Source organism: Thalia democratica, chromosome 3 (assembly GCF_965202585.1).
Source record: "Thalia democratica chromosome 3, ktThaDemo2.hap1.1, whole genome shotgun sequence".
NCBI lineage: Eukaryota > Metazoa > Chordata > Thaliacea > Salpida > Salpidae > Thalia > Thalia democratica.
Genome location: NC_139167.1, coordinates 39240550 through 39250619, shown reverse-complemented (window position 1 = coordinate 39250619; position 10070 = coordinate 39240550).

Sequence of the window (10070 nt, the reverse complement as noted above, 5' to 3'; positions counted from 1 at the left end):
GTTAAATAAGAAGTATTTTAAAAGATCTAATAAAATAAAAAAAACTCTCATAAATTAATTTCTGCATTTAAGTCTAATATAATATGAAGGATGAGGTTCATGACTGCTTGCAAGTTTTTTCTAATTTGATTCTCAATCAGTAAAATAAAGTCTCCTTTACAAATATCTAGATTAGATCTTTTGCTCAAGATGTTGATAACTGAACTGAAAGCTTTCTCAACAACATAGCTAGAAGGAAAAACTATAAACAACAATCTAAATTTCTCTCATATGATTGGATACTTTTGCCTTAGTTTTTGTTGAGTCCAAAAGCTTTTATATCGTTCTTTGGAAAAATTTACTTTAAGTTCAAGGTCAGTTTGTAAGTCTGAGAAGGTTTCCTGTAAGTCGTTTACTTCAAAAAGATCTGCCTCGAAGGGATCCATAATTTTATCTATATGATAGTTTTTTGTGTCAAATCAAAATTTTACTACTTAATATGTTGAAATCGTTAAAAATTCTAGATTTTTTAGGTTTTTTTTTTGCCTAAATTGTCAAATTCCAAGTTTTTTCAGGTTTCTAGGTAAATTGGCAACCCTGTATAATTTTATTTATTAGTCTAACTTAGTGACTTTTCAAAAAACAATTGGAAATATCATGAGGTGATATAACTATCACCCCATGATATTTCCAATAAAAATAAAAGTATACAGGGTTGCTAGTTTACCTAGAAATTTAACAACATATAACATAGATTTTTACAAACCATTTATGATCCCAAATAACATATATGTCAGGTTATAAAATGGTTAGAGGGATTCCGATCGTCTATGATCTATGTAATTGTGAAATAAGAAAATATATGAATGAAAGTATGTATGTAATTTACTTGAAAGTAGGAGTCATAAGTACTTGATTTTTTCTATATATTCTTCTAACAAAATAATTTTTTTTGTTTAAGTTTTACCTCAGGGTCAAATATTCGATAGCAAGCTAAAATTAGTAAAATAGCAATATAAAAAGTAAAAATTTTATGACAGCCCAAAATTTTAAAATCGCCCCCTTTTCGCCCCCTTACTAGTTATCGCCCACCCTTTCGCCCCCTTACTAGTTATCGCCCCCCAACTTACTAAAATCGCCCCCAGGGGGGCGATATCGCCCACTTTGGGAAAGCCTGATCTAGAGTGAGTTGTTGCTTAAACTAGGCTTATCACAAAAACTTATATACTTTTAAAAGTTTAGTTGTAACTGTTGTCAAGTAATTCTGTCAATAGGTGCCACAAAAGCCATATTTGTTAAATGAGATTCAATCTATAGTTAGGCGCAGAAAACAACAAAAATTCAAAATGCAATGTAAAAAAAATTGAGTATTTAAATAATAGATACACAAGTGATTGTGTTAAAATTGTATTACTTTTAAAACAAAGTTAAATTTTGCGTTGCAATGAAAACTGTTACAGTTAAGGTTGTAAAATTGAAATAGACTAATTAAGGCATATACAAAGAAAAAACTTAAATTATTGTGTGAATATACACCACTAGTTGTTTTTAAGAGTTTTTCAAACTGTAGTTAAAATTTGAGAACCCAAAGATTTAAAAGTGTTCAGGCCAGTGTCTACCTTTTATTTTCAATCAACAAGTATTTTTATGTTTTTTTTACAATAATAATTCAAGTTTGAAAATAATACTAGTTTCACTGTCCTGGAAAAGACGTGAAACTGTATCCAAGTAGTATACAACTCAATAACTAAAAGGTTTTTTTGTACACTAGGTCATTGGACCAAATATTTTTGAAGTTTTTTTGTAGTTTCATAAAATATTAACTTTATTACAATTTACTGCAGTAAACTGACTTATATATTTTAAATAACTTCAACACTGAGTCTTTTGTTTTATAACTGGTGTAAGTATATTATGCAAGGTTTTCATACTTTCAACCTAACTCAAATTAGTTTAAAGTTTTACCAAGTTGAACTTTCAGTTTAAAACCTATAGTCGTTTTTTCACTGGTCAATTTCACTGGTCAAAAAAAGTTTAAGCTTCTTTTCAGGGTAAAATTTTAAAGGTAAAATTTTTTAAAATGATATTTGAGTAGCTTAGCTACAGTAGCAATATAAATTATGTACACGCTTTTAAAGGTGACGCAACCGCGTAAGGTACGCACCCGCAGAGACAGAAATTAAATAGCAGTAAACACACGCGTAAGGTACGCAGTAAACCTTAAAAACAAATAGGTTTATATAAAAATTCATCTAACAAGAATTTGTATAATGAATGTTAGTTTTATATTTAAAAAAACACATACAATAACAAACCAAGAAATAAACGCTAATTATAAACAAACATTATATTACTTATTATCAGTCAGTACTACTGAATCAGTAAAACAAGACTTAAATCACAACTAGCATAAACTTAATCCTTGGGTTTGCTTTATTAAAAAACACAACTCTTAATTAAAAAACATCGACCTAATTAAATACAAATTTAAAAGTAAACCGTGTAACTTGATTATATAATACCTTAAATTACTTTAGAATAAATTTAAAATGTAAAAATAATACCAATACATTGTAAATTTGTCTCAAGTTAATAGCTTGTTGTACCTTTTTTATTTTTGTTGTAAAGAAAGCAAATATAATCAAAAACAATTCAAACTCCGTATTTATATTTTAAAAGATAAAATCTAAAGAAGCTTTTATTTTTATAGCATATTATCAACTATTTTTTAAGTTTCAGCTGTTTAAAATTTGTCACAATTTAACAGTTTGTACTTTTATTTTCGCCGTAAAGTAAACAAGTATTTTCAGAAACAACGAACTCTTTGTACTTTTACTTTTTAAAAGTAGAAGTTAAAGAGATTTTTATTTATAAAGATATTTATATCTTTAAAAAGTTAAGACAGTTTAAAATTTGTCACGTTTTAAAATTTATACCTTTTTGATTTCGCTGTAAAGCAACATAGTATTAGCAAAAACAAAATTAGCCACTCGAACTTTGGACTTATGTCTTTTAGGTAAAAACTAAAGAAATTATTATTTTTTAGCTTATACTTAACTATTTTTGAAGTTTCAGCCGTTCAAAATTTATCTCAAACTAAAAGATTTTATCTCATTTATTTTCGCTGTAAAAAAACCAATATCATTGAAAACAATTCAAACTCTGTATTTATACTTTTCAAGATAAAAACTTAAGAAACATTTATATGCTATATGAGTACTTTTATAATAAATTTACGGCCGTTTGAAATTTATGTCAAATTAAAAGTTTTTACCTCATTTATACTCGCTGTAAATAAACAAAATTCATTGAAAACAATTCAAACTCTGTGTTTTAACTTTTAAATATGAAAACTAAAGAAGCTTTTATTTGTTATATTATTACTTTATTAACAAATTCACGGTCGTAAAAAATTTATCTAGATATTAACAGTTAGTACCTCTTTTATTTTCGCTGTAAAGTTAGCAATGATGGTTGAAAACAACTCAAACTCTGTGTTTTAACTTTTAAATATGAAAACTAAAGAAGCTTTTATTTGTTATATTAATACTTTATTAACAAATTCACGGTCGTTTGAAATTTATCTAGACATTAACAGTTTGTACCTCTTTTATTTTCGCTGTAAAGTTAGCAATTATGATTGAAAACAACTCAAACTCTGTGTTTTAAGTTTTTCATACAAAAACTAAAGAAGCTTTCATTTTTAAAACTCATAATTGACTATTTTTTAACCTACAGTTCTTAAAAACTTGTCTCAAAATATGAGTTTGTACCTTTTTTATTTTCGTTGTAAAGTTAGCAATTATGATTGAAAACAACTCAAACTCTGTGTTTTAACTTTTTAATATATAAACTAAAGAAGCTTTCATTTTTAAAACTCACAATAGACTATTTTTTAAGCTACAGTTCTTAAAAACTTGTCTTAAAATATGAGTTTGTACCTTTTTTATTTTCGTTGTAAAGTAAAAGAACATCTTTAGAAACAACTTAAACTTTTTATTTATACATTTTAAGGTAAAAACTAAAGAAGCTTTTATTTCTAAAACTCACAATCAACTATTTTTTAACCTACAGTTGTTTAAAACTTATCTTAAAATATGAGTTTGTACCTTTTTAATTTTCGTTGTATAGTATGCAAATATCTTTGGAAATAACTTAAATTCTGTATTTATACATTTTAAGCCAAAAACTAAAGAAGCTTTCATTTTTATAGCATATTATGAACCGTTTTGCAAGTTTCAGCTGTTTGAAATTAGTCTCAATTAATTGGTTGTACCTTTTTATTTTCGCTGTAAAGTTTAAAATTTTCATTGGAAATAACTTAAACTCTGTATTTGTACTTTTCAAGATAAAAACTAAAGAAGCTTCTATTTGTAAACCTATTAATATTTTATTAATAAATATACGGCCGTTTGAAATTGATCTCAAATTAACAGTTTGTACCTCTTTTATTTTCGCTGTAAAGTTAAAGTTGTTAATTGAAAACAACTCAAATTCTGTATTTGTTCTTTTTATGATAAAAACTAAAGAAGCTATCATTTCTAATGCATATAATGTATTATTTTTTAAGTTATTGTTGTTTTAATTGTTTGTACCATTTATAAAATTAAGTGTAAATTGTACATGCTATTCTTTAAAAAGTTTTCGCGGTCATTACTTAAATTTTTTCTACAAAAAAAAAACCTATTTCTACGTCATTTTTTATACTTTTATTAAACTACATCCGTTTCCGGCAAGTGTTTTTATCGAAAATCAAAAAATAATGTCTATCTCAGTCTTTCTTGTGAGGTTGTCCGGTAGTGTAGCAAGGAAGCTGTAATATGAAGTCTCTGAAATTGAGGAGATTTGGGAAGCCGATGCACCTAAGAGAAAACACAAAGTGTATTAGACTAAAGCCGCATCAAACTGGTTAGTTAAACAAACTATAATCAATTACTTATTACTATTCAACATTTAAAGCATATTTAAGTTCACTGTTTTATTCAGTTAGTAAATAGTTTTATTACCGTTTTTTAACAAGCTTTATGTTAAAAACATTTTGTTAACAATTTTCTTTCTACAAGCCTACAAGTCTTCATACTACAAAGAAATTATGAAATGGTTTGTATTAACATTTATGTAACTTTAAAACATACTAAACTAATTCTAAAACTTAGGTTAAGAAAATTGTATCCAGCAAAGAAAGTAGTGTTCTGTCAGTGTAGTGGAAGATATTCTGCTGGTAGAAGGTGAAATCGCTACAATCTCTATAAATCATAAGCAGTTTAAGTCCTTAAAACCAGAAATATTGTTGCACGATCAAGTTATAAAAACTTTTTTAAGAATAAAGCTCCCGAAAGGTTAAGAACAACTTTCACTTTGTTAAGTTTTAAAGTATATTATCGTTTTATTTTTTTTTAAATTTTTTTATTTAATGGAAATTTATGATGTACTTTCACTTAATAATTGCTTAAAAAATGTTATATTTTAGACACATTATCAAGCTTACATAATGTATTTTAACATATTTTCCTTTTTGTTAGACGTTGAAATAATAGAAGGCAATATTTTTCGTAATTTCAAAAAAACCGAAAAAGGATTAATGAATGTTATCACAAAGATAAATAGATCAGAAAGAGTTGTTTCGATATTTAAATACGAAAAGTGCAATTTAATTTTTTTTTTAAGTTTAGGTTAGACAATAGTTAATTGTTAGTTTTAAAAATAAAAGCTTCTTCAGTTTTTACCTTAAAAAGTAGAAATACAGAGTTTTAGCTGTTTCCAATGATAACTGTTAACTTTACAGCGAAAATAAAAAGGTACAACCAATTAATTAAGACAAATTTCAAACAGGTGAAACTTGCAAAACGGTTTATTATATGCTATAAAAATAAAAGCTTCTTTAGTTTTTGTCTTAAAAAGTATAAATACAGAGTTTAAGTTGTTTCCAAAGATGTTTGTTTACTTTACAGCGAAAATAAAAAAGGTACAAACTCATATTTTGAGACAAGTTTTAAACAACTGTAGGTTAAAAAATAGTTGTCTGTGAGTTTTAAAAACAAAAGCTTCTTTAGTTTTTAACTTAAAAAGTAAAAATACTAAGTTTTAGTTGTTTCCAATGTAAATTTTAAACTTTACAGCGAAAATAAAATAGTACAACTAATTAATTGAGACAAATTTCCTACAATTGAAACTTGCAAAATGGTTCATTATATGCTATAAAAATGAAAGCTTCTTTAGTTTTTGTCTTAAAATGTATAAATACAGAGTTTAAGTTGTATCTAAAGATGTTTGTTTACTTTACAACAAAAAAAAAAAGGTACTAACTCATATTTAAGACAAGTTTTAAACAACTGTAGGTTAAAAAATAGTTGATTGTGAGTTTAAAAAATAAAAGCTTCTTTAGTTTTTACCTTAAACAGAACAAATACAGAATTTGAGTTGTTTCCAATGAACAACTTTAACATTACAGCGAAAATAAAAGAGGTACAAACTGTTAATTTAAGATCAATCTCAAACGGCCGTAAATTTATTAATAAAATATTAGTAGGTTTACAAATAGAAGCTTCTTTAGTTTTTATCTTGAAAAGTACAAATACAGAGTTTAAGTTATTTCCAATGAAAATTTTAAACTTTACAGCGAAAATAAAAAGGTACAACCAATTAATTGAGACTAATTTGAAACAGCTGAAACTTGCAAAATGGTTCATTATATGCTATAAAAATGATATTTTCTTTAGTTTTTGTCTTAAAATGTATAAATACAGAGTTTGAGTTGTTTCCAAAGATGTTTGTATACTATACAACGAAAATAAAAAAGGTACAAAATCATATTTTAAGACAAGTTTTAAACAACTGTAGGTTAAAAAATAGTTGATTGTGAGTTTTAAAAATAAAAGCTTCTTTAGTTTTTACCTTTAAAAGTAGAAATACAGAGTTTGAGGTTTTTCCAATGATAATTGTTAACTTTACAGCGAAAATAAAAGAGGTAAAAACTGTTAATTTGAGATAAATTTAAACGGCAGTAAATTTAATAATAAAGTATTAATAGGTTTACAAATAGAAGCTTCTTTAGTTTTTATCTTCAAAAGTAAAAATACTAAGTTTTAGTTGTTTCCAATGATAATTGTTAACTTTACAGCGAAAATAAAAGAGGTAGAAGCTAACAATTTAAGATAAATTTTCAACAGCTGAAACTTGAAAAATAGTTGATTATAAGCTATAAAATTAAAAGCTTCTTTAGTTTTTACCTTAAGATGTATAAATCTAAGTCATTTCTGTCATTATTTGTTTGCTTTTGAGCAAAAATAAAAAAAGTACAAACTATAAAAATGCAAGTTTTAGCATATGTTTGAATTATTTTATCATTTTTATCTTATTGTCATTTTTTTGTTTTTTTGTTTTTGTTTTTTTATTTGCTATTATTTGTTTATTTGTTATTATCTATTTGTTTGTTATTATTTTGTTATTGTTTATTTTATACAATAAATTTAAAAACAGCAACAGTTGTTTCCTTAATTAAGCCCTTATTCTGAATACTAAGCTTACGCATAGTTAAACTATTAAAAAGTATTTTATATATTTGCTAGGTTTTGTTTTACTGAGTCAGTAGTACTGTACTGACTAATTCTATGCATTATAACATTTATTCGTAACTGTATGTTTTTTCAAAAGACATTATTTAAATTCATTATATAACTTCTTATTAAGATCTTTTTTTCTTTGAGTTGTTTATTTTGTAATTTTTTTTAAAATTACACGGTATTTTATGTTCAGTGCGTACCTTAAGTTGATGCTTTAAGATATTAAATGTGTACTATGTGCGGGTGCGTACCTTACGCGGAGCTTAACCTCTTAAAAGTTAGTACTTAATTTATATTTGTACCGTAGCTAAGTTTATTCGAATATCAATCTGAAAAATTGACCAGTTTAAATTTTACCCTGAAAAGAAGCTTAAATTTTTTTTTGACCAGTGAAATTGACCAGTGAAAAAACGACTATAGTTGATAATGAAGAGCAAAAAAAAAAAGATATTCACCCTGCTCTAGATAATTGTATATTTGAATTGGTGTAATTTCAAGGCCATAGGGGGAGTAAAAACATTTTTTTACAAAAAATAACTTTGACTTTTATTTTAAAGCTTAACGTACAAACTACAAGCCAGTTTTTATAGAACTCTTAAATATCGATTAACACTTGAGAGATTTTATTTTTTGTAAAAAGTTTCCAATACAATGGTATAGATGCAAATTTTGTGGGGTCAGTTTTCTCGGTAATTTAAAAAATCACTTAGAATATATCTCCTTCTTCTTTTTTCAATCAATGTTCTTCAAATTTTCAGGAAATGTTCCTAACATCATATAAAAAAAATGTTACTTATAAATTTTAATAAAAAAAAAAAAAATTATCACAAAAATAAAGGTATTTGTACTAGAAGTTTTTTAAAGTTTAAAGTGACATTTTTTTGATATTTTATAAAGGTTAGACTGAAAGTTTGAAAAAGATTGCTTGAAAAATGTAGGAGGAGATAGATTTTAAACAAAACAGTCTTTTTGCTGTTTTAGTTTTCCCTCCCCATAAAGTACGTATTATGCTCCCGACTCTGACCAGTCATATCTCAAAAATTAATTTGAAATTTTTGAAATGGTTAAAAGCAACTTGAAGCTAGGTAAAAACTCTATTAAATAAGATCAACTTGTAAAAAATATGGCTCACATCCATGGCCTTAATTTTAGTAATTAATTTTAGTTTATTTTAAGTTCACATTAATATTTGTTTATGCAAGGTTAAATTTTTTGAAATTAAAATAAAACTAAGTTAAAAAAACTGCTTAAATATAATAAAAAGTTAAGCAAATGTAAGCATTAATTGAAATAAAATTAAAATATAATTATTTTACATAATTAATTTTAATAAAAATGTGGCAACTTGTACAAAAGCAATACCTGTGCAAAAGTGACAACTTCTGCAAATAGAAACACAGAATGATTTATCTTTAATAGTTTTCTCCCCTTATAAGGAACCTATTGTACTCTTTTATTTAAACCGGCTTTATCTCAAAGTTTATTTTGAATTTTTTAAATCTGTAAAGATCAACAAAAGTAGATCAAGTTGTGTAAAAAAAATATTTACCCCCTACTATTATAATGAAATACATAAATTTACTTGATGTTTGGAATGAATTTTTTTTAGTTTTATACTTTCTCCATTGGTTTGCTGTTTTATTTTTAATTATTTGATTTATATAAGATCATAATAAAATAAAGTGTTTTATATTTAGCGTATTGTGATAGAAAAGCTTCCTCACTTATAAATCGGTTTTAGTCAATAAGTAGACTTATTATATTCAATTAACATCAATGCTATATTATAAATGCATGTCTAATTTGGTTTCAATAATTAAGCAAACAGTCAAAAGTAAAGTGCTATATTAAAAAAAAATTAAACTTATTGTTATATTTTATATTTTTCGCCCTATACTAATAAATATAAGTATATAAGAAAACCAAACCAAGGGCTACTCCAAACTTAAACCAGAAATCACACCACAAATTATATGATTTAGTGAGTTTTGAGCTAAAAAATAAGAATGTTATGTCAAACAAACCTCAATTTTTTTTTCTATTGCAGAAAGAGTTCCAATATTAGTTAAACTGTTCACAATGTAATTTGTTTTTGTTAAATCAATTTTATACTTAACAAGCTTTTGTTTATTTTTTGACAGTTTCAATTCTTTGGTTTGTTGAAGTAAGTCAAAATGAATTGAAATAGCAGATAATTAAGTGTACTTTTTATTATATGCATTGCATAACATAAAAGAAGTTTATTGTTGAAAAAAAAACTATATTTTGTTCTTATCCTGCCAAAAGCTATCAGGCCTTGTTTTCAAAAAAAGTTTGCCCAACACTGCCGGATAAGTGCAAAAGCACTGTACAAAAGATTAAATTTAGTTTTTGTTCTAATAAATTTATTTGGAAAAAAGGTTTATTTAAATTTAAAACATAATCAATTGTGTAAAAAAGTTAGAAAATACATTTTGAAGACATTTTTTACTATACTTAATATTATAAAATTAGTAATAATTAACAAACTAGAAAACTAAACTATCTAAT